Source organism: Aethalodelphis obliquidens, unplaced genomic scaffold (genome assembly GCF_003676395.1).
Source record: "Aethalodelphis obliquidens isolate GAN/ISIS:26980383/991018 unplaced genomic scaffold, ASM367639v1 scaffold14, whole genome shotgun sequence".
NCBI classification, from domain to species: Eukaryota; Metazoa; Chordata; class Mammalia; order Artiodactyla; family Delphinidae; genus Aethalodelphis; species Aethalodelphis obliquidens.
The window spans coordinates 12,563,326-12,588,444 of NW_020837958.1; the positions used below are offsets into that span (position 1 = coordinate 12,563,326).

General features: G+C 42.2%; 1 protein-coding gene across 1 annotated transcript in view; it reads right to left on the reverse strand.

Annotated features, from left to right (window-relative positions):
• LDLRAD3 (low density lipoprotein receptor class A domain containing 3) overlaps nucleotides 1-25,119 on the reverse strand; it is a 256,902-nt gene that overhangs the window by 225,357 nt on the left and 6,426 nt on the right. The gene's annotated exons all lie outside the window — the stretch shown is intronic.

A 25,119-nucleotide genomic window follows, 5' to 3' on the forward strand; every position in this document is an offset into this window, starting at 1 on the left:
TTTTTTTTTCTCTTAATAATTATTTTTTTAATAAATTTATTATATTTTATCTTACTTTATTTTATTTTACTTTATCTCCTTTCTCTTTTTCCTTCCTTCCCTCCTTCCTTCCTCCCACCCTCCCTCCCTCCTTTCTTTCTTTCTTTCTTTCTCTCTTTCTACTTCTACTAATTCTTTCTTTCTAATTTTTCTCCCTTTTATTCTGAGACATGTGGATGAAAGGCTTTTGGTGCAGCAGCCAGGAGTCAGTGCTGTGCCTCTGAGGCGGGAGAGCCAACTTCAGGACACTGGTCCACAAGAGACCTCCCAGCTCCACATAATATCAAACAGCGAAAATCTCCCAGAGATCTCCATCTCAACACCAAGACCCAGCTTCACTCAACGACCAGCAAGCTACAGTGCTGAACATCCTATACCAAACAAACTAGCGAGACAGGAACACGACCCCACCCATTAGCAGAGAGGCTGCCTAAAATCATAATAAGGCCACAGACACCCCAAAACACACCACCAGACGTGGACCTGCCCACCAGAAAGACAAGATCCAGCCTCATCCACCAGAACACAGGCACTAGTCCCCTCCACCAGGAAGCCTACACAACCCACTGAACCAACCTTAGCCACTGGGGAAAGACACCAAAAACAACGGCAATTACGAACCTGCAGCCTGCAAAAAGAAGACCCCAAACACAGTAAAATAAGCAAAATGAGAAGACAGAAAAACACACAGCAGATGAAGGAGCAAGATAAAAACCCACCAGACCTAACAAATGAAGAGGAAATAGGCAGTCTACCTGAAAAAGAATTCAGAGTAATGATAGTAAAGATGATCCAAAATCTTGGAAATAGAATAGACAAAATGCAAGAAACATTTAACAAGGACCTAGAAGAACTAAAGATGAAACAAACAACAATGAACAACACAATAAATGAAATTAAAAATACTCTAGATGGGATCAATAGCAAAATAACTGAGGCAGAAGAACGGATAAGTGACCTGGAAGATAAAATAGTGGAAATAACTACTGCAGAGCAGAATAAAGAAAAAAGAATGAAAAGAACTGAGGACAGTCTTAGAGACCTCTGGGACAACATCAAATGCACCAACATTCGAATTATAGGGGTTCCAGAACAAGAAGAGAAAAAGAAAGGGACTGAGAAAATATTTGAAGAGATTATAGTTGAAAACTTCCCTATATGGAAAAGGAAATAGTTAATCAAGTCCAGGAAGCACAGAGAGTCCCATACAGGATAAATCCAAGGAGAAATACGCCAAGACACATATTAATCAAACTGTTAAAAATTAAATACAAAGAAAACATATTAAAAGCAGCAAGGGAAAAACAACAAATAACACACAAGGGAATCCTCATAAGGTTAAGAGCTGATCTTTCAGCAGAAACTCTGCAAGCCAGAGGGAGTGGCAGGACATATTTAAAGGGATGAAGGAGAAAAACCTGCAACCAAGATTACTCTACCCAGCAAGGATCTCATTCAGATTTGATGGAGAAATTAAAACCTTTACAGACAAGCAAAAGCTGAGAGAGTTCAGCACCACCAAACCAGCTCTACAACAACTGCTAAAGGAACTTCTCTAGGCAAGAAACACATGAGAAGGAAAAGACTTACAATAACGAACCCAAAACAATTAAGAAAATGGGAATAGGAACATACATATCGATAATTACCTTAAATGTAAATGGACTAAATGCTCCCACCAAAAGACACAGATTAGCTGAATGGATACAAAAACAAGACCCATATATTTGCTGTCTACAAGAGACCCACTTCAGACCTAGAGACACATACAGACTGAAAGTGAGGGGATGGAAAAAGATATTTCATGCAAATGGAAACCAAAAGAAAGCTAGAGTAGCAATTCTCATATCAGACAAAATAGACTGTAAAATAAAGACTATTAGAAAAGAAAAAGAAGGACACTACATAATGATCAAGGGATCGATCCAAGAAGAAGATATAACAATTGTAAATATTTATTCACCCAACACAGGAGCACATCAATACATAAGGCAAATACTAACAGCCATAAAAGGGGAAATTGACAGTAACACATTCATAGTAGGGGACTTTAACACCCCACTTTCACCCATGGACAGATCATCCGAAATGAAAATAAATAAGGAGACACAAGCTTTAAATGATACATTAAACAAGATGGACTTAATTGATATTTATAGGACATTCCATCCAAAAACAACAGAATACACATTTTTCTCAAGTGCTCATGGAACATTCTCCAGGATAGATCATATCTTGGGTCACACAAATCAAGCCTTGGTAAATTTAAGGAAATTGAAATTGTATCAAGTATCTTTTCCGACCACAACGCTATGAGACTAGATATCAATTACAGGAAAAGATCTGTAAAAAATACAAACACATGGAGGCTACACAATACACTACTTAATAACGAAGTGATCACTGAAGAAATCAAAGAGGAAATAAAAAAATACCTAGAAACAAATGACAATGGAGACACGATGACCCAAACCCTATGGGATGCAGCAAAAGCAGTTCTAAGAGGGAAGTTTAGAGCAATACAAGCCCACCTTACGAAACAGGAAACATCTCGAATAAACAACCTAACCTTGCAACTAAAGCAATTAGAGAAAGAAGAACAAAAAAACCCCAAGGATAGCAGAAGGAAAGAAATCATCAGATCAGAAACAAATGAAAAAGAAATGAAGGAAACAATAGCAAAGATCAATAAAACTAAAAGCTGGCTCTTTGAGAAGATAAACAAAATTGATAAACCATTAGCCAGACTCATCAAGAAAAACAGGGAGAAGACTAAAATCAATAGAATTAGAAATGTAAAAGGAGAAGTAACAACTGACACTGTAGAAATACAAAAGATCATGAGAGATTACTACAAGCAACTCTATGCCAATAAAATGGACAACCTGGAAGAAATGGACAAATTCTTAGAAATGCACAACGTGCCAAGACTGAATCAGGAAGAAATAGAAAATAAGAACAGACCGATCACGAGCACTGAAATTGAAACTGTGATTAAAAGTCTTCCAACGAACAAAAGCCCAGGACCAGATGGCTTCACAGGCGAATTCTATCAAACATTTAGAGAAGAGCTAACACCTATCCTTCTCAAACTCTTCCAAAATATAGCAGAGGGAGGAACACTCCCAAACTCATTCTACGAGGCCGCCATCACCCTGATACCAAAACCAGACAAGGATGTCACAAAGAAAGAAAACTACAGGCCAATATCACTGATGAACATAGATGCAAAAGTCCTCAACAAAATACTAGCAAACAGAATCCAACAGCACATTAAACGGATCATACACCATGACCAAGTGGGGTTTATTCCAGGAATGCAAGGATTCCTCAATATACGCAAATCAATCAATGTGATACACCATATTAACAAACTGAAGGAGAAAAACCATACGATCACCTCAATAGATGCAGAGAAAGCTTTCGACAAAATTCAACACCCATTTATGATAAAAACCCTGCAGAAAGTAGGCCTAGAGGGAACTTTCCTCAACATAATAAAGGCCATATATGACAAACCCACAGCCAACATCGTCCTCAATGGTGAAAAACTGAAATCATTTCCACTGAGATCAGGAACAAGACAAGGTTGCCCACTCTCACCACTCTTATTCAACATAGTTTTGGAAGTTTTAGCCACAGCAATCAGAGAAGAAAAGGAAATAAAAGGAATCCAAATCGGAAAAGAAGAAGTAAAGCTGTCACTGTTTGCAGATGACATACTATACATAGAGAATCCTAAAGATGCTACCAGAAAACTCCTAGAGCTAATCAATGAATTTGGTAAAGTAGCAGGATACAAAATTAATGCACAGAAATCTCTGGCATTCCTATACACTAATGATGAAAAATCTGAAAGTGAAATCAAGAAAACACTCCCATTTAACATTGCAACAAAAAGAAGAAAATATCTAGGAATAAACCTACCTAAGGAGACAAAAGACCTGTATGCAGAAAATTATAAGACACTGATGAAAGAAATTAAAGATGATATAAATAGATGGAGAGATATACCATGTTCTTGGATTGGAAGAATCAACATTGTGAAAATGACGGTACTACTCAAAGCAATCTACAGATTCAATGCAATCCCTATCAAACTACCACTGGCATTTTTCACAGAACTAGAACAAAAACTTTCACAATTTGTATGGAAACACAAAAGACCCCGAATAGCCAAAGCAATCTTGAGAACGAAAAACGGAGCTGGAGGAATCAGACTCCCTGACTTCAGACTATACTACAAAGCTACAGTAATCAAGACAGTATGGTACTGGCACAAAAACAGAAAGATAGATAAATGGAACAGGATAGAAAGCCCAGAGATAAGCCCACGCACATATGGTCACCTTATCTTTGATAAAGGAGGCAGGAATGTACAGTGGAGAAAGGACAGCCTCTTCAATAAGTGGTGCTGGGAAAACTGGACAGGTACATGTAAAAGTATGAGATTAGATCACTCACTAACACCACACACAAAAATAAGCTCAAAATGGATTAAAGACCTAAATGTAAGGCCAGACTCTTAGAGGAAAACATAGGCAGAACACTCTATGACATAAATCACAGCAAGATCCTTTTTGACCCACCTCCTAGAGAAATGGAAATAAAAACAAAAATAAACAAATGGGACCTAATGAAACTTCAAAGCTTTTCCTCGGCAAAGGAAACCATAAACAAGACGAAAAGACAACCCTCAGAATGGGAGAAAATATTTGCAAATGAAGCAACTGACAGAGGATTAATCTCCAAAATATATAAGCAGCTCATGCAGCTCAATAACAAAAAACCAAATAACCCAATCCAAAAATGGGCAGAAGACCTAAATAGACATTTCTCCAAAGAAGATATACAGACTGCCAACAAACACATGAAACATCATTAATCAACATCATTAATCATTAGAGAAATGCAAATCAAAACTACAATGAGATATCATCTCACACCAGTCAGAATGGCCATCATCAAAAAATCTAGAAACAATAAATGCTGGAGAGGGTGTGGAGAAAAGGGAACCCTCTTGCACTGCTGGTGGGAATGTAAATTGATACAGCCACTGTGGAGAACAGTATGGAGGTTCCTTAAAAAACTACAAACAGAACTACCATATGACCCAGCAATCCCACTACTGGGCATATACCCTGAGAAAACCATAATTCAAAAAGAGTCATGTACCAAAATGTTCATTGCAGCTCTATTTACAATAGTCCGGAGATGGAAACAACCTAAGTGTCCATCATCGGATGAATGGATAAAGAAGATGTGGCATATATATACAATGGAATATTACTCAGCCATAAAAAGAAACGAAATTGAGCTATTTGTAATGAGGTGGATAGACCTGGAGTCTGTCATACGGAGTGAAGTAAGTCAGAAAGAGAAAGACAATACCGTATGCTAACACACATATATGGAATTTAAGAAAAAAAAGTGTCATGAAGAACCTAGGGGTAAGACAGGAATAAAGACACAGACCTACTAGAGAACGGACTTGAGGATATGGGGAGGGGGAAGGGTAAGCTGTGACAAAGCGAGAGAGAGGCATGGACATATATACACTACCAAACGTAAGGTAGACAGCTAGTGGGAAGCAGTCGCATAGCACAGGGAGATCAGCTAGGTGCTTTGTGACCGCCTGGAGGGTGGGATAGGGAGGGTGGGAGGGAGGGAGACGCAAGAGGGAAGAGATATGGGAACATATGTATATGTACAACTGATTCACTTTGTTATAAAGCAGAAACTAACACACCATTGTAAAGCAATTATACTCCAATAAAGATGTTAAAAAAAAAAAAAAAGAAGAAGGCCCCTCCGTGGTTCCTGGTGTCATGACCTTGTGTGATCATCTCCCCTTGAATGTGGACAGAACTGTGACTTGCTTTCAGCAAAGCAAAGGTGATGAGACGTTATAGAAGACTGTAGGACCCCCTCTTTCTCTTGCTGGGTTGATGAAACAAGAGGCCATGCTGGGGACCCACATGACAAGGAACTGAGAGCAACAGCCGGAAAGAAAATGATGCCTCAGTCCAGATGTCTGCCAGGAAATGAATGCCGCTAACAACCAAGTAAGTTTGGAAATGGATTTTTCCCCAGGCGAGCCTCAGATGTGACTTCAGCTCCAGCTGACACTTTGATTGGAGCCTTGTATAGAATCTGGCTAAGCCATACTGAGACTCCTAACCCACAGAAACTGTAAGAAAATAAATGTGTGCTGTTTTAAGACACTACATTGGTAATAATATTGTTACACAGCAATAGAAAACTAATACAGGTCTAGTCAGTGGGCAGGGGGCATTATTCAGGAAATCATTGGAAGAAATAGGTAGCCACCTGGAAAAAAATAAATTGGGGCCCTTGGCTCACACATGACACCAAAATAAACTCCACATGGATAAAAGATTTAAATATGAAAAATAAATCAAAAGGAGAAAACACAATTTTTTTAATATGTAATTTTGGAGTGAGGAAGGCTTAAGTGTGAAGTGAAAATCTGGAAAAATTTTTTCATCTAGAAAGAAAGAATTAATAAATCTGACTAAAGTAAGAAAATATATTCTGCAACATATATCACAAAGAACTAATTTCCTTAATATATAAGTAGCTCCTACAAATCAATAAGAAAAGATCATTTGGAAAAGATGCTCACTCATTAAAAGAGCAGTGACCATGAGACAGTGACTATGATAAAATGTCTGATAACACAGTGAGTTGGAAAGCAGTGGGGAAACTGGCACCCTCATTTACAACTGGTTGGGGTAAACTGGAACAGCCTCTCCGGGGGACAATTAGGCAGTTATGACCAAATACCAAATGCACTTAGCTCTTCAACAATTCTACTTCATTGGACATTTAAAATAACCTATGTTATTTTAATGTATTTATATAATATAACATAACATTGTCTGTCACAGCAAGGATGTAAATCATCCAATCTACCAATAGGAGACTGGTTAAGTAATTTATGGTGCACCCACATAACAGAATACCATGAATACCATCAACCATAAAAATAAATGAGGCAGCTCTTTCTGTTCTGATAGAGAGAGCTCTGGAATATATTTGGAATTAAACAACAACAATAACCAAAATGCAAACAAACAAGAGGTGTCTCCAGGGAGGAGACTAGGGGTGGCTGGAGACAGGAGGAGAGGGAGACTTTTCATTGTGTGCTTTTTTGTACCTTATGAATATTAAACCACAGGGTTACATTTCTTTTTCAAAACAAAATTCAAATCAGTAAATAGGTACAAATTGTAGAACAACCTGCATGCTATGATTTCTATAAAGAAATTAAATTTAGAATATATATACCCAATATTATATCCAGTATATACAACCCTAGATAGATATTATATATGGATATCCAACTCTAAACCGATGTCTATATATTACACATTATGTAGCCATAAACAGCTACCTCTGGAAGAACACACAAGAATCTGAGGGCTGGTTTCCTCTGCGTTGGAGAACTAGTATTAACTGGTACCTGGTAAACTGCATCGTGAGGCAGCAGGGGTGAGAGAGAGAACTACTTTTTCACCATATTTTCTTCAAATTCTGAACCATTACAGATATTACCAATTTAAAGACAGATCACGATGAAAATGCTTAAGCCATTGTGGTCCCTCTGGTCCTCTGCTCTTCCTCCTTTAAGACCCCCTCAGCCCCCGATGGATCTCCCCACACATCCACACTAAAGATTCCCAATCTCTGTCTCCACCCCAGTTTGTGTCCTAAAACTTGTCTCCGTTGCTCAGCACAGAGAGCTGGCCATTCCTCCTCTAGATCTCCCTGGGCGGCGTCTCCCCTGAGGAGATGGAGTCCTCAGAGCTCTGTGGTCCACGAAGCTCAGCTCTTCTCTGCTCAGGTGCGACCTCGCTGGCGCCCGCGACGTAATGCCCTCTAGACGCTGGCAGTTTCCCAATCTCCATCGCTGCCCAGATCTCTCCCCTGAGCTCCAGATACAAAACCCAGGACGTCTTCTCACAGACAACTCAGACTCCTGGCCCCCCACACCTGCAGTTTCTTGCGTGTTCCCTGGATCCACTCAACCGGGCAGAAGCCCAGGGTCTTCCTGGATTCCTTCCCGCACTCAGGCCCCCTCCCGGTAATTAATGACAAGCCCCTGTGGATCCTACCTCTACACTGTTCTGTAACCTTCCCACTTCTTTCCACCTCTGCAGCCACCACACTAGTGCAGGCCGCCTTCATCTCTTCCCTGCAAGCTCCCAGCTGCTCTGAATGCCCATGACATCACCCCCATCCACGCTCCCCGCTGCTGCTACACTCAGCTTTGAAACGTCTCTAAGAGTCTGCTTGGGCTCCAGGACAAAATGCCACAGACTGAATGGCTTAAAGAATAGAAATTTATTTTCTCACAGTTCTGGAGGCTAGAAGTCCAAGATCAAGGTGTGGGCAGGGTTGGTTTTTCCTGAGGCCTCTCCCCTTGGCTTGCAGACAGCCACCTCCTTGCTGTGTCCTCACACGGCCTTTCCTCTGTGTGCCTGCATCCCTGGTCTCTCTTTGTATGTCCAAATTTCCTCTTCTAATAAGGACACCAATCAGATGGGATGAGGGCCCACCTTAGCCTCATTTTAACTTAATCACCTCTTTTAAGGCCCAATCTCTATCTTTAAAGGTGCCCATTCTGAGGTACAGGGGTTAGGGTTTCAACACCTGAATTTGGGAGCAGTAAGGGGGGCACAATTCTGCCCATAACAATATCTGACAAGTCACGGCACTCCCCTCCATAAAAGCCTTCAGTTTTATGGGTGTCCCACTGCCCTTAGAATATCTTTCCAACACCTGACCCCTGCCTACTTCTCTCCCTCCCAGCTGAGAACAAGGAGGGGGGAAAGAAGCAGATGGAGATAAGAGCACAGCTGGGAACAGACAGGATTAGAGAGATTAGGAAGGATGGTGCCTTCTGTTATTTCTCTTCTTTTTTCCAACTGACAGATTTGGGGCAAGCTGTCCAACCTCTCTGAAGAATGAGGCTTGGCCCTTGATGACCTATGAGCGTCCCTGAACATACATGTCATGTCACAGAAATGACATCTCCACCCCATACTTCGATCCTCTGGACAAAATACCTGTGTCCCCTCAGCCAAAGCAAGGGTCGCCCCCACAGTCACACTCAGGGAAACTTCTGGCTGAATCCAGATTGAAAGCAAATCTACACTGCAACTGAGTGACCCCCCTCTTAGTCCTAACTGCTCAGTAAGGTGACCCAGATAATGGGCATCAGAGATTCCCCACCTCACCCTGAAAGCACCACCTTGGCCACAGCACCATGCAATCCCTCATTCCTCTGTCTCCACACACGAGCTGAGTGACCTGGGGCAGAATGCTCACTGTCTCTGAGTCTTGGTCTGTGCGTCTGCAGAATGGGGTTAATGCCTTTCTAAATTCCCTTCTAGGTAATTCCTACTGTATTGTTTCCTAGAGCTGCTTAACAAGTTACCACAAACTGGTGGCTTAAAACAACAGAAATCTACAATAGCCAAGACATGGAAGCAACCTAAACGTCCACTGACAGAGGAATGGATAAAGAAGATGTGGCACATATATACAATGGAATATTACTCAGCCCTAAAAAAGAATGAAATAATGCCATTTGTAGCAACATGGATGGACCTAGAGATTGTCATACTAAGTGAAGTAAGTCAGACAGAGAAAGACAAATACCATATGATATCACTTATATGTGGAATCTAAAAACATGATACAAATGAACTTACCTAACAAAACAGAAACAGACTCACAGACAAAGGAAACAAACTTCGGTAATTTATGGTACCAAAGGGGATGGGAGGGAGATAAATTAGGAGTTTGGGATTAACATATACACACTACTATATATAAAATAGATAAACAACAAGGACCTACTGTATAGCACAGGGAACTATACTCAATATGTTATAATAACCTATAATGGAAAAGAATCTGAAAAACAATATATATGTATATATATATGTATGTATGTATAAATAACTGAATCACTTTGCTGTACACTTGAAACTAACACAACATTGTAAATTAACTATATTTCCAAAAAAAAAAAAAAAATCCAGAAATCCATTCTCTCCCAGTTCTGGAGGATAGAAGTTGGAAATCGAGCTGTTGGCAGGGCTACACTCTCTCCGAGGGCTCTAGGGAAGATGCTTCCTCACTTCTCTCCTAGCTTCTGGTGGTGGCCGGCAATCCTTGGCGTTCCTTGGCCTGTACCTACATCACTCCAATTACTGCCTCTGTCTTCGCACGGCCATCTTCCCCTGTGTGTATCCATTTGTGCATTCCCTCCTCTTAAGGACATCAGTCCTTGGAATGTGCGCCCACCCTAATCCAGTAGGATTTCATCTTAAATAATTACATTTGCAAAGACCCCATTTCCAAATAAGGTCACATCCACAGATACCAGGGGTAAGGACATGAATATATCTTTTGTGGGGGGGCATAATTCAACCCACCTAGAAGACAGTGAGAGGATTAAAAAGAGACAAGGATGCCAAGCACTAAGAACGCTGCCAGGGGCACACAGGGCACTCAACAAGCCACACAAGGGAGCAGTTTCTCCCACACAGCAGCCTCCTTCCCAGAAGATCAGGCCACACTTCTTCACTCCTCGTAAAAACAAAATCCACAAGCAAGAAACCAAAAGCCAACATGCCAGCATCCTTATAGCTGATGTGTCGTTAAGACTTTTAAAACGTACAACCAGGGCCTGGCACCAAGTCACTGATGTAAATATTCTATCAGTGGGTCTCTGAGCAAGCGTGCTCCGGCACGTGAGCCCCACATGCCTCGGAGGAGGGAGAAGAGCTGGTCTGCCAGTAAGGAGCCCCGAGGGCTGCTGGAAAAGGGTTTACCCAAGGTATGCAGCTCGGCTTCCAACATCTGGCTGCCTTCCAGCTGTGCAGAAACATCCAGACGGAAGGCCCTGTAAGCCCCATAGGCTGTATAGAGCCCGGAGCCGAGGCTGGGTCCTTCCCAAGGACAGCCGGGCAGGCAGTGAGGCCAAGGAAGCGATGAATAAATCATGGGCAGAGCCAGACTCCCATTGCCCGCCTCGGTGGAACCCAAATGCCCATCGCCACGATCAAAGCTGCTGCCCACGACTTGAGATTGACTTTGACGGGGCTCATTAAGGCATAAGCTCCTGCAGGGTGGATTTTCTCCATGGATAATGCTTGAAAATTAGGAAGTAAGTGGCCTGGGAGAACCTGGGACCCATTAACCAGCTAGCCAGACGGAGCTTCCATTAAAAGAGAAAAATGGCTGAAAATCTGAAAACCGTCCTTGGGCAGCTGTTCAAAGATTCCATTATGAGTTTTCCAGGAGGGCCTCCGGGTTGTTCATACCTCCCCCTGTGAGGCAGAAGCTCCACGGACGGGAGTGAGATGGGCCTGGACGGAGGAGGCAGCCCCAGGGTTCGAATCCTGGTTGCTCTGAATGTCGGGGATCCCTGTTTCCCGAGGGAGAGAGACCAGAGCCCCAGCTGCCACCCTCGGGTAAGGCACACGATTCCACGATGCAGGCCTGCGGATAAAATCGTGAAGCTGAGCTGGGGGCTGGCGCGCACGCCAGACGCTCTTAGGAAATCTGTACATCGATACGGTCCCGTCTGCCAGATACCAAATCCTGAGGCTGCGCTTTAGGAATATAAGCGCCTGACACAGTCACCAAGTCACAAGACAACCAACAAGGCCCAAGGGGAAACGCAGAAGGGCCTCAACACATCACGACTGTTACTCCGAATAAATAAGCCACCTTTTAGGTTCCAAACAGCATGTGAACCCCAGCTCTGCGACCTGGCTGTGACGTGACTTCGGCACATCCAACACCTGCAGTATCAGTTTCCTCATCTGTAAAATGGGAATAATAGTGCCTCTGCCTCCCAGAGACTTTTTATGAGGATCACGTGAGAGATCTCTCATAACGCACCTCCGGCGGGTGTTAAATAAATGTCAGATCTTCCCCCACCGTTTTTCTTCCCTCCCTCGTCTCTCCGGCATGTCCCACCCTCCTATGTTCTCAGGAGCCCTCCCCAGTTCCTCTCAACATCGTCAGGGCTCCCTAGAAAACCCTTCCCTAAACCCTAAACACGCACATTCCTGAACACAGGTCACCGACATCTCCCACTGCCCCCAGCCTCTGCTTCCAGCTTCCTTCCCCCGCACTCACACCTCGGGACAGGACGGCCTCTACCCGCGGTTCCCAAGCGCGCATCGCAAGAACGCCTTGGTCCACTGCGAAGGGTTCAGTGGTCAGCGACGAAATTAGAAACTGAAGGAACAATTGCTGCAGCTCTTCTTTGAACCCCATTTAAAGGACCACCCTGTGTTCTGAGGATGAGCTACTCCTATATTGTTGTATTAAAATCTGATGTCTATTATAAAATGGCGATTTGATAAAAGGTGATTCTTTTTTCATTGTCCTCGTTTGATCAAATAAAGGTAGGTGAGGCAATATCGAAAGTCCAGACTCTTTTGGTTTATTTTTCATTACTTTACTGGTCCATAAATTCAAGCGTGGAAATCCCCTGAATACGCCCATCGGGGGGCATGGCTGCCTCCACTTCATCCCCAGCTCAACTTCTTTACCCTAATTTACAAACCCAGCTTCTGCTCTCACCACGCAAGGGAAACTGTTCACTCCAAGGTCTCCAAATCCAGGCCCCTTCCTGCATCAAACAGTCCAGAAAAGGCTGTCCTTACTCAGACATACCAGAGCCCCCATAAAAAGGCCAACCCCAGCCTTTCCAAACAGATTTGATCAAGGCAAAACCTTCTCAGTGCCGATCACATGAGCCCAAGCTCTCACTGGCATCTCTGGTCATCACCACCCCACCCACCAAAGCACGGGCCCTAGAGCTGGAAAAGCCCAGGGTCCACAGCCTAGCTCTTACCCAAGTCCAGGCAAGTTGCTTTGTTTCTCTGAGCGTCAGTCTCCTACTAGGTCAAGCCATGATGGTGACAGTCCCTATCTCACAGGGATCTTAAGAAGATCTGACAAAATCATGTGTGTAAAGCACTTTCCACAGCGCCTGGGACACAGTAAGTACCATTAACTGGGACAGTTAGTAGAAGCAGTCTTCGTAGTAGACATGCCCTCTTCCTAGCTTTATCTCCCATGGCTTCTTGAGACTCCAGCAAAACTACAATCTTTGTGAGTCCCCAGATACACCATGTACCTTCCCACCTCTGGGACTCTGCCCCACCAGCCTGAAATTCCAGCCTCACTCCCACCCTTTCCTCCAAGCTCATGTCAGGGACCTCCTTCACAATCCCTGTGTATCCACTGCAGCTGGAAGAAGTGTGGTCCTCCTCTGAACTCGGGCAGCATCTGGTCTGTGCCACTCTCCTGACTGCATTGCTCTCCACATGACCACACATGCCTTATTCAGACCTATGCGCACATCTTCCCTCTTGTGCTAAAACTCAATTACTTAAAGTCAGGGGAAGCTCTGTACATCCATCAGTACCTGCCACAGTGCCTTACAAGTAAGTGATCAATAAGGAATTGTTCTAAGAAGCCAGTGATATCATCCCCAATAGATCATTTTAAAATAGAGAAGCAGATGTAGTGTGATGACTTCCTATGTCCGATGCTGAATTTCTTCCTAGAACCAAAGCTAGCAACATTCATATGTATATAAACACACACATCTATATACAGGGCTGTGTGTATATGTATGTATATACACACACACACAGACAAAAATATGTTCATCCCAAAATCCCAGGCAATGCAAAAGGACAGTAATTAAAATTCTAATCTGATAGGATTGAAATCCATTGTCTCTGGGGCCCAGCACTTCCTCCACCCCACAATTCTGATTAACTGTCACTACACGACTCGACTCTGCTCTCCCATTAAATTTACAACTTTGCACTCTGCCTTCCGTGTTGTTTTGATTACGTCTTCCTTTGGTTTAGTCTTTACCACATTATTTCCCTCCCTTCATTCACGTCACCCTTTCCATGTGGCACTGTTATTTATTTATTCTACAAAGCTAGCCATTTACCCTCTGTTTTGTTCCTCATCCCCCTGGGTTTCTGGATCCACTAAATGGCCTTGGTATGGTGCCTTATGTATGCAAAGAACTCACGTCCAGAGAGAGTTCAATTTCATTCCATTCTGCTCTCCTCCTCCGTCCCTCAAATAAATGAAAATTATTTAAACAGACAAGGGAACAGTCCGTGTGTCTTCCTCTAAATGTACTTAGAGGAAGGGCATTTCTATTTCAAAATCTTTGAGGCTCTTTTGTTCACCGTAGGAACTCATTTAAAAGGAGGTGCTCCAGAGAACCCAGGAAACGTAATGATTACCTCCCAGAAGCAAGCTGTTCATTCCCTTGAAGTCAGAGCAGGGCCACATATGGAAAATTATCATCAGTCACTTAGTCTGCATGATGGCCCCATAGGGTGTATTCACCCTCTTCGATTGAAAAGTGGGAAAAAGGATTCTGTAGAGGCAAAGACTGAGACGAGCCATTTGAACTTGCAGCAGACCTACAATATATCCAGAATTCTCAGGACTCTCCTTCCAGAGTCTAACCTAGTACTGACCCTTCAATATGTCCTAGGTCATGAAGAAGAGTACCCTCTAGAACTTGTACACAAGCTCCAGTGTGAACTCCAAATACTTGGGTATTTCAGAGCCACCAAACAAAAAAGCTGTTTGAATGTTTCAGAAAGGCCAACAAGGCAAGGGGCAAACATCTCAGGGAGAGAAAAAATGGGAAGAATAAAATTTTCAAAGTCAGTGTGAAAATGAGTCAGAAAAACCTAATTTCAGGCTCATGGTTGATGACCAGAAATTTCAGGACTGAAAATGCCAGGCGGACCAAGAGTCCTCATCTCTGTTTTAAGACCAGAATCACAGTCGTCCCTGGTCGAAAATATTTCCAGTACTCAATAGGCTGAACATAGCCTGCGGTACAAACTGAAGTTCATACGTAAGTAGAAGCTCATACATTCATTCAACAACCATTCACTGAGCCCCCACTTCAGTACCAGCACTGGGCTGGGCACTGGGAGTTCAGACATAAACGACACCCCCAGCCCTCAAACCCAGCTGCAGAGCATGGATTAGTAAGCAGGTGGTGATGCTGCGGAAGTGCCAGGCACCAGGCTTAAATACCTTGCATCTATGATCTCGTCCACACTCCCCAAGAATGCTATGAGGCTGGCATTACCTCCCTTTTACAGGGAAAGGGCCCACTGAGGCACAGAGAATACCTCCAAGAATGCTATGAGGCTGGCATTACCTCCCTTTTACAGGGAAAGGGCCCACTGAGACACAGAGAATACCTCCAAGAATGCTATGAGGCTGGCATCATCTCCCTTTTACAGGGAAAGAGCCCACTGAGGCACAGAGAGGTCCTGTAACTGGCCTAAGGTCACATAGCCAGGATCTGAACCCAGACCATTTGATTCAAGAGCCTGCCTCTCTTCTGAGCCATCACTCCCCCACACCACCATCAGAAGTGGAGTCCACAAAGTGGCTCCCCAGTGCCCTGCTGGTTTTCTCACCATGGAGCACCCCTAGTCCAGTGATCTCAGCAGCCCTTACAGGGTAAAACACCTACCAAGACAGAGGAGCCCGGAACCGCCTTCGAGATGCTGAGCCATAGGAGCCCCCAGAATCCATGTCGAAAGCGGACATTCAGCCCTTCAGCAGAATTAGACCTGATTACCCAGCCCCGAGGCCTGGAGTTCTGGACCTGGAAATTCTTGCCATGCCGACACGGAAGCAACCATCTCTCACCTGCACCTGTGCCGAACGTCCTCCCGATTCTCCATCTATATCCAGCTGGGGGACCAAGGAGTGGGGGGACGAGGCGGGGAGGTCTGGCCACAGCCTACCGCACTCCCCTCACTGGGAATCAAGGGAAGGGACATTGAAACCACAGCAAGTTACCACTTTGTGCCCTTGGGAAAACTAATGAAGAACTCAAGTCCAAATATTGGAAGAAATGTGGGGAAGCAGGTGCTCTCATAAACCACTAATGGGAATATAAATAGATAGGACCATTTCAGAGGGTAAGCTGAGGGTAGACAAGCGGAGAATGTGCAAACCCTCTGATCCAGGATTCTACTTCGAGAATATTATGAAGTCCTGCTCTGTGCACAAGGATTTTCACTGCAGCGTGGCTAGTCACGGTCACAACCTAAATGTCTTAAGAGATGAGTGAACAAGCTTCAGCATATTCATACAATGGGATACCTGTAGCAGTTAAAAAAAACACATCTACATGTGGCAACAGGGATGGACCTCAAAATTACAAGAATAAATGAAAAAATTAAGTTGCAAAAGTACACACAGAATGATAGCACTTATGTACACTTTAAAATATTATGCATTGGAGAGAGACACACACAAATGCGGGAAAAGATAAAAACAGAGACAGAAAGGCTATATGCCAACTTGAGGATCGTAGTGGCCTCTGGGCAGAAGAGAAGGTAATGAGATGAGGGACAGTCTTTGAGAGTATCTGTAATATTTTTTTCTTTAAGAAATCTGAATTTATATGGAAAATGTTAAAAATCTGATAGATCTGTGTGACAGGTACAATAGCATTTGTTATATTATTCTTGGTTTTTTTATGATGCTTGAGAGATTCCAGAATTTAAAGTAATTAAAAAGTATGTATTTTGAAACACCCAGGCTACTCTTATAATCATTGAGGTTTAAGAACCACTCAAGTATAGGGAACGAGCATAAATAAATTAGAATACCACGTGTGAAGTTTAACATGAACAAAAGCAAGGTAGTGGCAGCCGTTAAGAAGTGAGATTCTGGAATATTATTCAGCCATAAAAAAGGATATCCTGCCATTTGGAATACATGGATGGACCTTGAGGGTATTATGCTAAGTGAAATATGTCAGACAGAGAAAGACATATACTGTACGATCTGACCTATATGTGGAATCTTTAAAAAAACCCAAATTCATAGAAAAGAACAGACTGGTGTTTGCCAGAGGGAGGGGCTGGGATGGGGGGGCGGGTAGAGAAATGGGTGACAGTGGTCAAAAGGTACAAACTTCCAGTTTTATTCTTAATAAGTCCTGGGATGTAATGTACAGCATGACGACTATAGTTAACAATACTGTATTATATATTTGAAAGTTGCTAAAGGAGTACATCTTAAAAGTTCTCACCGCAAGAAAAAAAATTGTAACCATGTAAAGCGATGGGTGTTAACTTACTGTGCTAATCATTTCGCAATGTAGACATATATCAATTTTTTTTAAAAAGAAGTGAGATTCATTCTGGGTCGGGAATTGAATATGGGAGGAAAGCTTTCTAGACAAGGAAATTCACTAGTAGAGTTGTGAAGGGTGTAGAGGAAGCTTTCTCTGAAAAACTGTACAAACACGGGCATAGCTTAAATCAATAGTAAGACCAGACAGCAAGCAAGGGTACACACTATAGACATAAGGCTGCATTTAGCTGTGGGAGAAGGAACGAGCTGGGAAACCCTTCTCAGTCAAGCTGGCCAGAACCATCTGCTAAAACTCCAGCAAGAAATAGGGATCACTTGGGCACCAACACCGTCCGCCAAGGAAGTTAGGGCAAGGGTCATCTGTATCAGTTCAGCCCACTGGCAAGGCAGGGAGGGTGTTCCTGAAGAGGCCTGGGTGCCTGGAGGCCTGATGCTGCTGGGAAGGGCGGGGATGCAGGGTCCACCACTGCAGAGCCCTCTCCGAAGTATCCACTGGGATCTGCAAACCAGACGAAAGCTGAGCGCACAAACCAATTGAGAGTTTTCTTATTATTGATTACTAATGTAGGCTGGCTTCAGCCTTTTTTCTCCCCACAGGTAACATTTCCCACCCATCTGAACGGGGGAGAGGCATAGGGGTTTACTCTCCATGCAGCCCTTGTAAATCATTGCTGTAAAATGTGTGGGAGAGTTAATTTATGGGAAGAGGTGGATTGCAGTGTTTGGCAAACGAGAAGGTCCAAAGCTAAGCAACAGGCCTTAGAACAAAAAGCAGTAGTAATGCCAGTGACCAGGTCAGGCACCCAGGGGTCCTGAGAAGATCTGCAGAATTCAACAATTGACTTACAGCAAATTGCTAGCTTTTGGTGACGGAAGGCAATCGGGGCTAGATTTGATGGAATTTAGAAAAATGAAGAAATGCTATGTTGTGCCCCAAGTACCAAGGGGAAACTTATAACACACACATACTGCAAATCTGAATCATTCTGTTTCTTAAGAATTTTCTTTCCATGTAAGAATTATTCTTCGGGAACAGTGCCATCCAACAGAACTTTCTGCGATGACGGAAATTTTCCACATCTGAGCTGCCGAATAAGGTAGCCACTAGCCACGTGGGGCTAATGAGCATTTGCAATATGCCTGGTGTGGCAGAAGATTTTGATTTTTTATTTTATTTAATCTTAACTAATTTAACTTTAAGAAGCCACATGTGGCAAGTGGACGTCATATTGGAGAGCATCCTTCTTACTGTCTGCATTGTATTCTAGCATATTGACGTGGTACCTCACCCTTTCTAGGAAGCATTAGCTTCCAGCCTTTCACCATTAAAAGCAATGCTGGCACACAATCCTCATAGCTGAATCTTTGTACACATCCCATCAGGATCAAGTCCTAGAAGTGGAATTGTGGAGTCAGTGGGTAATTACACTTCTAGGCTTTTCCTACATAGCAAGACCACCCATTTACAGTAACATAGATGTGAGCAGAATTTTATCTATCACTAGCTGCTTTCACATACATGATCCTCAAAGGATCCTCAACGACTACCAGGTAAAATCAGACAGGGCAGGGAATAGCAGCCTGTATGTACAGACAAGGAAACAAGCTGTGAAAGAGCATGCCGCTGACTTGGTTGGTTTAGAGGATTTTTACAGCCGACATCAAAGAATACACCCAGCCATGCTGGGATGTTAGACCATTTGTTCTCCCACATCAGCTTAAGGAGGGAAAATGCCAATGCTACATTCACAAGTGAAAAGAGCAGGATATGAAATTATATTCTCCGGATGATCAAAACGACATAAAAATCAAAGAAAATAAACCAATGTGTTAACAGTCTTCAGATCATAGAACTGTAAGTTTCGTTTTTCTAAATTTTTGTCCAAATTTTTACAATAAACTGGAAAAATTATTTAAATAACATTTAGTTATACGTTACTAAATGTTAAACAACATTTAGTTATATTAGTGAGCAATAGTAAAAGCTAAGAGCCTCACATGCATTACCTCACTCACAAGATTTCTACATGGGAGGGACCATTATTATCCCTATTTACAGATGAAGACACAGTGGGTTGCAGAAGGTTGAAGAAACCTGGCCAAAGCTGAGGCAGTGAGCTGGGGTTTGAACCTAGGCTGGCTCCCTGGAAAGCCTGCATTCTTAGCTACAACGTAAGTGCATCTCAAACTTGAACGCGAGCCAGGGTCACCCGAGGATCTTGTTTAAGTGCAGATTCTGATTCAGGTGATGCCTGATGCTGTCGGCCTGGAGACCCCATTTTGAGTCGCAAAGCTCTCCACCATAATCCCATGACAAGATTACCTTCTTAAAGGAGCAAATACACCATACTCAACCAGGAAGATGTTTTCTAATAATTTAAATAATGTCAATGCTTACTAAGATATAAAAGCAAAAACAGATTTGTCTTCTCAATCACTTTTGCAGTCTCCTTTTCTATCCATATGGCAGGGCTTAAACTGCTCTTGTAAATTCCCACCCACAGACGCTGGTGTCAGAATAAGCCCAACTCGAAGCTTTATCAACCTTCTCGTCTCATTAGCAGGGAGGATTTTATCCCCAAAGCTTCCGTTAGCAAACAATTCCACAAACCCATGGAGCAGGTATGTGGAGGAAAGGCCCCAGGGGTGTCCTGAGGAAGCAGCCGGTCTCACCCGCCACCCCTGACGGCAGATTCTCGTTGCCGAGTCGCCAGCACATTTTAGATTTGGTGGTCCCTATTCCCACGGACCTTTTCTTTGAAACATTAAAATTAGGTACTCTCTAAATGTTTTAACCTCCCAAAATTTGGCAAGCACTTGCTAATCTTATCTCAAAGAACCTTCAACACCCTTTAATTATGTTCCTAATTCTTCATGTCTTTTTACATGGCATTATCAGATACTTGTTTAATGAAACTTTTGCCATTTGCAGTAACCCTGTTTATCTCCTTTAATGCTTAATGCTATGCAATTACTCATCTGATACCACGAAAGTAGCCCTTGCATATAGGATTTTATTTCCCTAACTTTTCACTCTCTATCTTTTGGATTTTACTATGTCTCTTACAATGAATAGATGGGTGATTTTTTTTCCGCAAGAGTTAGTGACATTTTGTTGTACACTTAGTCTTATAATTGATGTATTTCTATTACCCTCCACTTCCCTCTAAGATTATATTGATTGATGCACTTCCTTCCTTGAATCATTTGTGTGGTTTCAGTAGCAAACTTTTATTTCCTTTTAAATTAGACCGGAAGATAACCTTTATTTTCCTATTGTTTAATGTTTTCAACACTGTTATTTTATAAGAGAACTGCTTTCACTTTTTCCTCGCAGTAACTTCTCACGTTCCTTAAGTAAACTGTGTGAAGTCCCCTCAAATGGAATTAAGATGCACAGCAGTTTTCATTCACCTGTCAGAAACCATTGTCTAATTTATCACCTGACTTTACAATTGCTATAATCCATTTCCCTCTCAAAGGCCTCTCTCTTTTTGTCATGTTTTTTTTTAAGCCACAGGTGTCTCTGGTAAAGATCTCTGCAGGTCTTTGAAGCCCAATGAGACTGTTTTAAAATCTAGAGAAGAAACAATGTGTCACCAAAGGGCAACATCTAAATTTCATTCTTCCCTCAACTGCTTCCCTTCTTCAAAGTCACAGTCACTTATCTTTAGTGATCACCTCCGTGCCTTCCAGGTAACTTACAGGAAACCCTATTGTGTGACAGACACTAAGCTAAACCCTGACTCAGGTGCTGGACTGTAAAACAAAGAAGATGGACATCAAAGAACACGACAGACCCCATCCCACCTCATGGAACTTGAATCACACGAGAATGGGAGAGTTCTTTCTTCAGTTCAAGATTATTGCTGTGTTACATTTTATGGGTACTTTCAAAAGGTCCTGAGATTGCCCCCTCAGTGCTGGACTGTGTTCCTTTCCCTGAACATATAGTCCAATTTCATTATCATCTACTTGGGCAACATAACTGAACTTTGGGCATGCTAAATCTTCCCCTACTGCATCACTGCTGTCCTTCACAGGTTCCACAGATGTTTATCGTTTCTCTATAACATTTACAAGGTTAATGCAATCTTTAATTAATACGGAATATTCCTGATGCGAGTCATTCTTTCCAACTTTATCTCTTTTACAGTAATTAGCAACCATTCTTTCCAGTCCCGCTAAGCCAGGCCCCAGCCAGCTGGGCTCCCTCCTATCATACCTTTTAATCAAACTTTTATAAAGTCTGCTTCTGAAACTTCCATTCGGTTCTGTTCTGGTTTCTTTTAGCATCAACAGTTTTTTACAGCTTTGGATGTTTTTCTGATGAAACACCCTATGCTGCTAATCACTCTTTCATCGTCCCCAGACTCCCCCATCTTATTTTTATAATAAAAAAACAAGTTAAATTTAGCACTTTCCAAACCAATCGAGAGGCTTTTTTTTCAACTGACTATGGAGCTACAAGTGTGATGAGGTCTCACTTCTCAGCCATGTCCAGTTAGTTTAATGACTCTCGGAGAACACTGCCCTGATTCAAGGCAAAAGCTGAAGGAAAATGCTCCACTAAGGCCATCAAAGACAGCGTACTTGTGATATCCCTAGAGCTAACCTCACTGGGCCTTATAATAGCGAGAAGGGATTTTTAATGCAATAAAGTTACACACCATTTATATTTTCGTTTCTCTCTGCCAACAGGCACACGAGTGTCCCACATGGAACGCCGGCATCTTAGGTCCGCACATCTTCTAAATCAAGTTATTCATACAGCCACGTCCCTCCAGCGCCCAGTTCCTGAAGGCCTGCTCCAGAGTCAGCTAACTGGCTGCCCTCCCTCTTTGCTGCAGCCTCCCTCCAGGCCAGAGACAACCCTGTCTCTAGACTGAACTACGTCGCCTGTCGAAAATCACAGTTGGACTTGAGCACCTGCAAATTCACCCAAATTACAGTCTCCTGGTATCACAATGACTCATTAAAAAGAGAAACAGTTTTCAGGAGAGAACTTGGGAGTAAGGGTTTGGAATTCTGAGGCTCATTCTGGCTTGCCTGTAGTTATTAACGCTTTTCAGACCTGCAGCGTTACTTCCACACAAGACTGGACCTGCTGCCCACGAGAGCCCCTTGGTTTGAGGTAACAAGATGGGGCAAATTCTTGCCAGCTACAACTTCTTTCTGGTACAGTACATTAACATTTCACCTTCCACAATAAATAACATCAATGAGTAGTTCAGAAAAAGTTCTCTCTCATGTGAACTAAACAAGCTTAAGCTCAGAGTGAGAAAATAAGAAAAAACTTAGATTTTTTTTTTTTATATGAGGCATTATAATCAGCACTATATTTCTGCCTTAAAAATCTATTTCTAGACTTTATAAACAGTGGGCCCTTCTTTTGGGCACCCAGCACTATTTGAGGGCAGTACTGACCAAAAAGAAATTGCTTTTGGTTGGTATTCCAACAAAATATTTCCATCAAAGGGGGGGAAAAAATTCTCCATCATGAATACATTCAAAGGCAAGTCTCATGGTGCTGAAATAATTTGTTGTTATTGTTTCTTTTAATAAAGGAAGCCTCTACAAAGGCTAATTTAAATGCCTAAAACAACAAGTCCTCCATAGCAGGGAAGAGCAAAATGTCAGTTTCAATCAGCCAAGGACAGGCCACTTGAATAAAATCAACTTGAGATATGCCCCGACCAATGGCTCTCCAACAGATCATTCTATCCAACATAATAAGCATGGACTCAATACTGACACCACTACCCAGTGATGGAATTCTCTAGCACAAGCTAGGGAGTACACCTCCTTCTTCCAACACACGCGACCTTGAGTGTCTACTCAGTGCCAAAGCAGTAGAGCCAGCGGTCAAGAGCACAGGTTTAAGTTGTGCAGACCTACATGACAATTCTGAAACCACCTCTTACTGGCTGCGGGCTTGGGAAAATTCCTTGGCCTTCTAGTTTCCCCATCTCTGAAATGGCAGAGCATACCACCTACCTAAATGAACTGCTGTGAAAATGAAATAAGATTCATCAGCATAGGAGGCATGAAAAAAATTACGGTATTGACATATACCAGATGTTTTTAAAGCTGTTTTTAAAAGAATGGGTAGTTATATAAGAACTAAAAGAAAGATGGCCAAGAAGACACATACCTTTGGTATTGGAACATCTCCGAAATCAGGATGTGCCTAATTCATCTTTAATACTGTAACATCTCTGAAATCAAGATGTGCCCAACAGCCAACAGCATCTTATGAGAGCACAGGGTAAGCAGAAGCTGTGATCTATTGGTCACTGGCAGTGCCTGGGGGAACTTGGTCACAGCGGCTGATGTGAGTCATCACTTCCGTCCAGTTCTGTGCATTGTTGGTAATGCCGAGGTTGAATTTACCTGCTATTCAGAATGTCTTGTAAAAGATGACACTAAAATTTTGCATTGAAATGAAAAATTATTGTGTATACAAAAAGGCAAGGAAACCGCATAAATTTGAAAATAGGGAAACAAATATCTGTCATTGGAGAAAGACTAAAATTCCATATTTTCTTGCAAAGCATAAGCCAAACACCTTAAAGGAAGGTGCTTGAATATATCCAGAAACAGCTGAAACCGTACCACATTTTGTTTCTGAGATAGAGGCAAAAGGATTGCCATTCACGAACTGAGAAAGTGAACTGCAAGGGAAGTTGAGTGAAAAGGCCAAATGCTTTGGAATAACTGGAAGGTTTAAACAACAGGAGGCAGGTGTGACCAATTCAGATAACTCAAAGTAGAACTGACAAAATTCAGTCTTTAAGGAAAAAAAGCAAGTCACAAAACTACAAATATAGACAAGTATGAGCTCATTAAACTCTATGGGCCCACAAGGACTAAACTGATATATACCAGACAGTTAATAGTAATTTTCAAAAGAGGAAAAAAAGGTAAACAGGATGAAGAGAGATTTTAATGTTTTATTTTAATGACTTCTGTTGTGCTTGAAATTTTTATAGTGAGCATATATTCAATGCATTATTTCTGTAATGTTTTTAATTCAGGAAGATTACAACAAAATGATACATGTACAGTCTTGGCACCCTGCCGGGTAGAGTAACCCTCCAGTGAGTGGTAGCTGTTATTACGCTCCTAGACCCCGCAAAAGAAATAAGAAATATGACATATACATTTAACGTATGATCCTAGCCCTTAAGGAGTTTACAAGCTAGTAGGATTAGTGACTAAAAGAGGTAAGATATATATATAAAGACATGTATATATACATACACCAAGATATGTGTGTGTATATATATACATATACCAAGATACGTATATTATACATATATACACATATTTATCATATACAGTCTATGTAGTATGTACGTATATATGTCTGTAGGTAGTATGATAAGATAAAGAAGGTTGTTGCCTAAAGCCACAGAAGAAACGTCTCATTAGAATCTCATAAGCCTAGAGCTAAAAGAGCCTTAGAATACCACCAGATGTACCCCAACATTTTACCTGGATAGCTAAAGCTAAAGAAGCAAGCTAGGACATGTGTCATCACCTCTGAAACCTGATCAAGAATGACCCATCCAACCTGGAGGGCATTATACTCAGTGAAAGAAGTCAGACAGAGAAAGATAGATACTGTATGACATCACTTATATGTGGAATCTAAAAAATACAACAAATGAGTGAATATAGCATAAACGAAGCAGACTCACAGATGTAGAGAACAAGTTGCCAGTGGAGTGGCAATAAAGGGGTTGGGAGTGGGAGATACAAGCACTACTGGGTGTAAGACAGGCTCAAGGATGTACTGTACAACACAGGGAATATTGCCAATATTTTGTAATAACTTTAAATGAA